The sequence below is a fragment of the Mus pahari genome, chromosome 18 (assembly GCF_900095145.1).
Source record: "Mus pahari chromosome 18, PAHARI_EIJ_v1.1, whole genome shotgun sequence".
NCBI classification, from domain to species: domain Eukaryota; kingdom Metazoa; phylum Chordata; class Mammalia; order Rodentia; family Muridae; genus Mus; species Mus pahari.
The window spans coordinates 13880823-13888017 of record NC_034607.1 but is presented as its reverse complement, the minus strand read 5'-3'; positions in this window follow the sequence as shown (position 1 = coordinate 13888017).

Sequence of the window (7195 nt, the reverse complement as noted above, 5' to 3'; positions counted from 1 at the left end):
AGTGCTGGGATTAAAGGCGTGCGCCACCACGCCCGGCTTCTCCTTTCTTAAATTGCTTTTCTCACAAGTAGTCTGTCCCAGCAGCAGGAAGTAATACCGGGACCTTTCAGAGCCTTAGAGTCCTCGTTAGTGAGAGAGCATCCTATGTACCTATGATTAGTACTAAGGGGTACTTGCTAGATTCCACGGTCATCTAAGGACAAGCCTCCACACACCCTTCAGGACATTAGCTTCTGGCCCTGTGGATGAAGGATTATGTTAATTAGGTTACTTGGGAAGGTCTGCATTGAAAGTGGTTGGCATCATTCCTTGGCTGTGGACTGTAGAAAGGGAGAAAGCTGGATGAACACATCCTCTCTGCTTCTTGAGTGTGGATACAATGTAACCAACTCACTCAAGCTTCCACTGTTGTGATTTTCCAGCTGTGATGAACTTTAACCTGAAATGGGGAACCAGAATAAGCCCTTTCTCCTTTAAGTTGCCTTTGTCAGAGGAATTTCACAGCAACAGGGGAAAACCCAGGACAAAGCATGAATTCATTTGACCCACAACTCTGAGCTAGATGCTATTCTTAATCTGCTTTTATAGATGGGGAAATGGACATAGGGAGAGCTTTGGTCATTTGGCTATGGTCAGGCTAGGTGGGGGCCACAACTGCATTTGACCTCAGGCACTCTGCTTAGCATTGCTTTACCTCTGACCTATGCTGGAGAAAGTGACAGGTTCAGCTGGTGCTGGAGCACCCTGGCTAATCCCATCAGACTCTTGGCTTCAATTTCTACTGTTCGGTCTATGACTTCATGTGCTCACTTCAGCTGCGCGTATAGTAAAAATTAGATTAGCTGGTCTTTGAGCAAGAGTGATACCCAAATTCGTAACTCAGTGGCTGTTCTTTGGCAGATCTGGGAATGGATTTTGCTGGCAACCAGATGACTTTGGGATAGTAAGGTTTTTTCCTCACAGTGGTGATCACTAGTCAGAGCTGCCTCATTTCTGGCTTCCATCCCAGGCCTGGACAATAGCTATAGTTCTCTAGAATGGTCAAGATGCCACCCCAGCCCCTGACCAATATCTTTTCTGAGTATCTGTCTTTCCTGGCCCTCAGAAACATAGCTTCATCCCTGTAGGCTTCCCTAACTCCCAAATGATAGGAGGGTTCTTTAGTTTCCTGCCTCTCTTCCTAGTCTCCCTTTCACAGAAAGTCTTGTATATTAGTTACCGAATGAGCTACAGATACAAGACAGCAAGAACCTGCCATTCACTCATTGCCAGGAGCCATGGCCTCAGCCATGGCCTTGTGGATATTTTCTAGCTTACATAAGCAATCCTGAGAGAACAATCGTGGTCATAACAGTAAGAATGTTTAGGGGATAAGAGGACACTGTGACCATTGGTTCGAGGAGCTGAAGATTGCCACCTGACCTTCAGAGAGCCCCCGGGCTCTTCCCCCCTCCCTTGGAGCCTCCTCTTGCTCATGCTTATATTGTCACTCCTGAATAAAGTTTTCAGAGCTTGATCAGTATGATTGACTTGCTCTCATTCTTCGTGTTTCTTGTCCCCCCCCCCTCTCCTGCCCAGGGTCCCCACTGATTTTTCCCTGCAGGACGGTCCGGGAAAACTCATTCTTGCTTGCATTGACCTACCCATGAAGATTTTTTCCTCTTTGGCTTCCAGAGTCTTACGTGATGGTAGATTCTGTAGGGAGGAACGGAGAGGTAACTCCCGCTCAGTGCCAGCTGCCCCAATGTGTATTACTTATGTTTTGTTTCTGAGCCTAAATCCTATACAATCCAGGCTGACCTCAAATGGGCAACGTAGTTGAGGATGACGGAGCTTCTGATCCTCCTGCCTTAGCTTTGTGAGTACTGAGGTTACAAGCATTTGACACCATGTCTGGTTTGCTTCTGCAGTCTGGGCTTGAACCCAGTGCCTTGTGCCTGCTAAGTAAGCACCCTACCAATGAACCTCTATTTACACCCCCACCACACACACACACACACACACACACACACACACGCACACGCACACGCACACGCACACGCGCACACACACGTATATGTATATACATTTGAGACAAAGTCGCACATAGCCCAAACTGGTCTCAAACTGTGGATAACTTAGAACTCCTGGCCGTCCTGCCTGCGTCTCCCAGGTAATTACAGGCACGTGTTGTCATTCCTGGCGATCAACGCTAACTTACTGAGAGAATGAATTAATACAAATAGGGGCAAAAGCAGTGAGCCCTGACCTGGCCAAGTGTCTCAGAGTCTATAAAAGAGGAGCCACACCCTCTCACTTGCCCACATACTCCTAATAAACAGAGGGATAGATGCTCCTGCAGGCTCTGGACCTGGAGGAGTCCTGAGGGCTTGTAGAGCATGCCTCTGTTCTCACCGAGTTAGGGCAGTTTATCCGCTTGTACTGCCCTGTTTTCCTCTAAGCCAGTTCTAGCCAGTCCAGTGAGGACTTTAGAGTGGGGGTCTGAGCCAGTGCCGGGAGGGAGATTATCCAGGAAGGACATCTCTCAGGGGGCGATCTGCCAGCAGAGGGGCCCTCGAGTCCTACAACAAATGTTGTAAGCAGCCTCCCTCTGGCTATTTCCTGTTTTCCACCCACCCCCATCCTACCTCCGAAGCAGCATCAGAGCCAGCTGTTCAAGAACTGAAATCCAAGTCCAGCCATTGTTCCCCACTTTTGGCTAGTGTGTGTGTGTGTGTGTTGCTGGAACCCATTGTGTGCCTCAAGGGCTGTTGTACCTGTTGTGCAAAGTCTCAGGCCTTGGATGCCCTGCTTGGGGTACCTGGAATTTCCTGCCCAGGGCACGGGAGGAAGCTGGGCCAGGGTGGATGGATTCGAGTGTGGGCATGAGTGTTGAGGAGTGATAGGTAGGAGGGGTCTTGCCTGATGACGGGTTGAATATGTTCTTTTTTAAAATGGCAAGAGAAGGAATGGACCCATTCAGACCCTAAGCATGTTCAGACACATGCTCACAGACCTGGCAGGCTGGGGAGTCACTCATCCAGACAGTGAATGAAAGGTATGGCAGCACCAAGCGTTCACATGCTGTGATGCCTCTGCCACCTGCACTGCCTAAGGTGGATGAGGGGGTGACCCAGGTGGGACTGGCTCAGCCTCCCTAGCCGCCGTTCCAGGTCTCAATTTCCCGATGTTTCTGGAGCTCCTTTTTCTGCCTTTCCTGTAGAAACAACCGTTAAGTTCACAAGAGAGCACAATTTCCATGGCCAAGTCCCACACACTGACCTGGAGTGGATGGGGGTAGGGTGGGGGGGCGGGGAAGGCTTGCTGATTTGGCAGAGATGGGACAGAATCATCCAGCCCTACTGCTGACTGCATAGCCAAACAGAATCCATTTCTATCTCTATAAATGTGACTCTAGGTCACTAAAATAACAGCAGTCACGTATGTATATATGTATGTATGTATGTATGTATGTATGTATGTATAGTGCTGGGTGCCTCCCACATGACCAGCAAGTACCCTACTGCTGAGTTACATCCTCCATCCTCTTTTGTGTTTTCTGCTGTAAGTCATGCAAGCCACCCTTGACCTTGTGACCTGATCCCTGCGCCTAAGCATCCATAGTAGCTGTGATTTACAGGCCTGTGACACCAGGGTGGGCTCCTGTAGTCCTTGACTAGCTCAGTTACCATAATGTCCTCAAAGTCTGTGTATGCTGTACACACATCAGGGCCTCACAGTGTAACGCAGGCTGAAGCTGTCTACGGAAGCCAGGCTGTCCTTGAAATCACCGCAGTCTTTCTGCTTCCATCTCTTGAATGTTGACAGTACTGAGAACATGTTTAGTCTTCTCTAAGAAAGTCACTTAAAGTGCGCCATACCCAGGTGTGGGCTTGGGCTCCTGGAGGAACGGTGGCCTTTCTTCCTTTCTCCTGGTTTGCTTCTTGCTTTCTTTTGAGGCAGAGGGTCATTCTAGAGCCTGGCCCGACCTTGAACTCGTGATCTTCTTGGCTCCACATACTGAAGTGCTGCAATGCCTTCATACCCAGCTAAAATCCTATTTCTTAGCCTTCCACCAAACTCAATACCCTAAGGTTGGAAAAAGACAGTGTATGTAGCAAAACTTTATGCACCAGAGTGGTGGCCATGGATTTCGTTAGAAGGGAGTTAGGAAGGAGATATGGACAACTGAGACTTGAGGAAATTAACTGATCGTTATCTTTTGATGTTTTGAAATGATCCTTTTTGTTGGGTTTTGGGTTTTGAGGCAGGGGCTCATGGAGCTTAGGCTTGTCTTCAACTCAGTGATCTAGAACGAATCTTGACCTGTCTCCACTCTCCCTCCATCCTTCCAGACCCCTCCCTTCTCCCCACCCACCTGGTACAGCTGTAGGGATGCAAGAACACACCTGGCTCTGAAACCATCTTTAGTATCTCTCTGTAGCAGGGAACTGAGCGAATTCAGGGGTTCTGGTGTGTCCAACCAAGGTCACACAGCAGCCTCCTGGATTCAACTTCTGAGCTTATGGTATTATTATTTGTTTATTTACTTATTTTCTCTGTATAACAGCCCTTCCTGTCCTCGAACATTATTTGTAGACCAGGTTGGTCTTGAATGTACACAGATCCACCTGCTTCTGCCTCTCAAGTACTGGGATAAAAGTCGTGCACCACCATTGTCTGGCTAAAGGTTTTGTTTTTAAAGTCTTTTTTTTTTTTTTTTTTTAAGTCGATTTAACCTTCATCTTGAGCCCATGTTATCCTCTCTAGCAAACAGCTCTTTTTAAAAGTGCTGAGTGAGCAGTTTGAAGGGAACCGAGTGATGCTGTGTAACGGCCAGGAGTCAGTTTGTCCTGTTTTGGGTGGGAAGGATTGAAACAGGTTCTTAATTATGCCAAGTTATAATTGTTATGAAAGCTACCCCTGAGCTACACCTCCAGCCCCTTATTTTGAGTTTCATAAAAAACTATGTGATCGAGTTTATCAGTATAATCTTGTTTGTTTTCGAAACTCTATGTGATAGAAGAGCACAGGAGGTGATGGGAAATATAATGCGGGACTCTAGCTAGGCACTGTGCCGCTTACCTATAATTGAAGCACGGGGAGTCAGAGGCCCGTGCGTGTACTTCTGAGTTTGAAGCCAGCCTGGTGTTCATAGTGAGTTCCCGGACAGTCAGAGCTATGTAGAGAGACCCTGTTTTGTTTTTGTTGATGTTATTAAAACAATAATAAAACAACACAAACAAAAAAGACAAGGATGTGGGACTCTGTCCTCTAGAGACCTGAGATCCTCTGGGAGGTTTTATTTTCGTGTGCTGACGAGGGAGGGTACTGGAAACCAGCTCACCCAGGGACTGACCCAGCTCCCATCTTGGGCCAGGGAAATGGGACACCTCTGTGCTATGAAATGTTGATGAGCTATAGAGGGGACCTCACAGGAGTAGCAGATGGAATTCCTGGACGATTGTTCCAGCTGTCACCGGAGAAGACTGGCAGGAAGGAGAGCTGGATAATTTATGGAGGGACAGATGCTAAGGCTTCTCCGGAACCATCTGGTCAAGCGGGGCCTGGGCTTGGGGTAGATAGATGGCTTTAGGTCTGAGCAAACTGGTTGGCCACGAATCCTCTCTGTTTCCTTTACCTGGCTTCTTCTTGTCCTGGAGTCTTTTCAAAAGGGCCGTGCTCCCTGGGGACACAGAGGCAGAACTCCAGCTGACTCCCCTCTCAGGTCCTCCTTTGCTGCAGGGCTTGGCCTTGCCACCATCCCTGCCAGGGCCCAGAGGTGTCTTGGGGCGGGTGTGGGGCAAGACTTTTCTTATTTTACTGTATTTTTCAACCCTTCTTTCCCACTGCTAGATTCCAGAATCTTCCAGCCAGTCGCTTCCAGATCATTTATTGAAGAACAAATCTTTGGGCAAACTATTTAGACACTGAGGGCACAGTGCTGAATGAAGAAAAAAAAATTTGGAGTTTTCATGATAGTAGGATAGATGGTCAATAAACAAAGCAATATTTAATATGATGTCAGATAATAATGGTCTCCATGTGAGTAAACGTTAAATGAAGCAGTTAGGGGGAATGACTAGGATGATGAGTGACCACAGAAGACTTCTTTGACGTGATGCCGTTTGAACAAGGACACACCTGTTGGTGACTCCCTAGAAGGAAAACATTCCAGTCACAGGAAACAGAAAACCGGAAGACTCGGAGGCCTTAACATGCTTAGCACACCCCAGGAAAACCTGCTGCCTAGCCACTGTTGTGGGCTGTGCACCTGCTACGGGACATCCACACGTTGCTCTTTGACTTGAAGAAACATTAGGGTAAAGGGTCGCAGCAAGTAACGCAATAACTATGGAACTGGAGAGGTGCTGCTCAGCGGTTAAGAGCATCTGCTGCCCTTGCAGAGGACCCAAGGTCAGCTCCCAGCACCTACATGGTGGCTCACAACCGCCTATAACTCCAGTTCCCAGTGACGCCATACCCTTTTCTGACCTCTGCAGGCTCCTGCATGTACATAGCGCACATACATAAGACATGGGCATACACACATAAAATAAACTCATAAATAATTATGGTACAGGATATTCGTAATAAAGTTCTGGGTAACTAGTTAGAGCCGTCTAGTAAAAGGAGCATCAAAGGGAAGGCTTTCTGGAAGCAGTGACAGTTTATGAATGGCAACTGAAAACTGGGCCTACCGTCTAATACCTGTAGTACCAGGTGCGTCACGATGCTTCCCCGGGCTACATAATGAATTTGAAGTCTCTCCCCTCCCTCCAAAAACAGTAAAAATTGACCTCCTGAGGGGAGGAACTGGATTGCAGATCTCAAGGCTTGATTTTCTGATATGACACAGGGTAAGAACCTGAAGACTTTGGGAGAGGTGGGAAGCACGGTTGAAAAGGATGGTAGAGAATGGGTCGTGCGTTATCTTCTGTTGAGAAGAAAAGGTGGCATTTTCCTTTGCTCAGTGTGGCACTCTGGCGTCAGAGGCCAGAGACTCTCTGTGAGTTCAAGGTCAGCCTGTGGTAAGAAGTGAGTTCACGTTCCAAAGCCAGCCTGATGGGTGGGGGTGGCGATGAGAGTGGGGGTACTTGGCGGTGTGTGTTGGGTGTTTTTCTTTGTATACGAAGCATCTCCTATTGTATTTTTTTTGTTGCTGTTTTTTTCGAGACAGGGTTTTTCTGTGTAGCCCTGGCTGTCCTGGAACTCA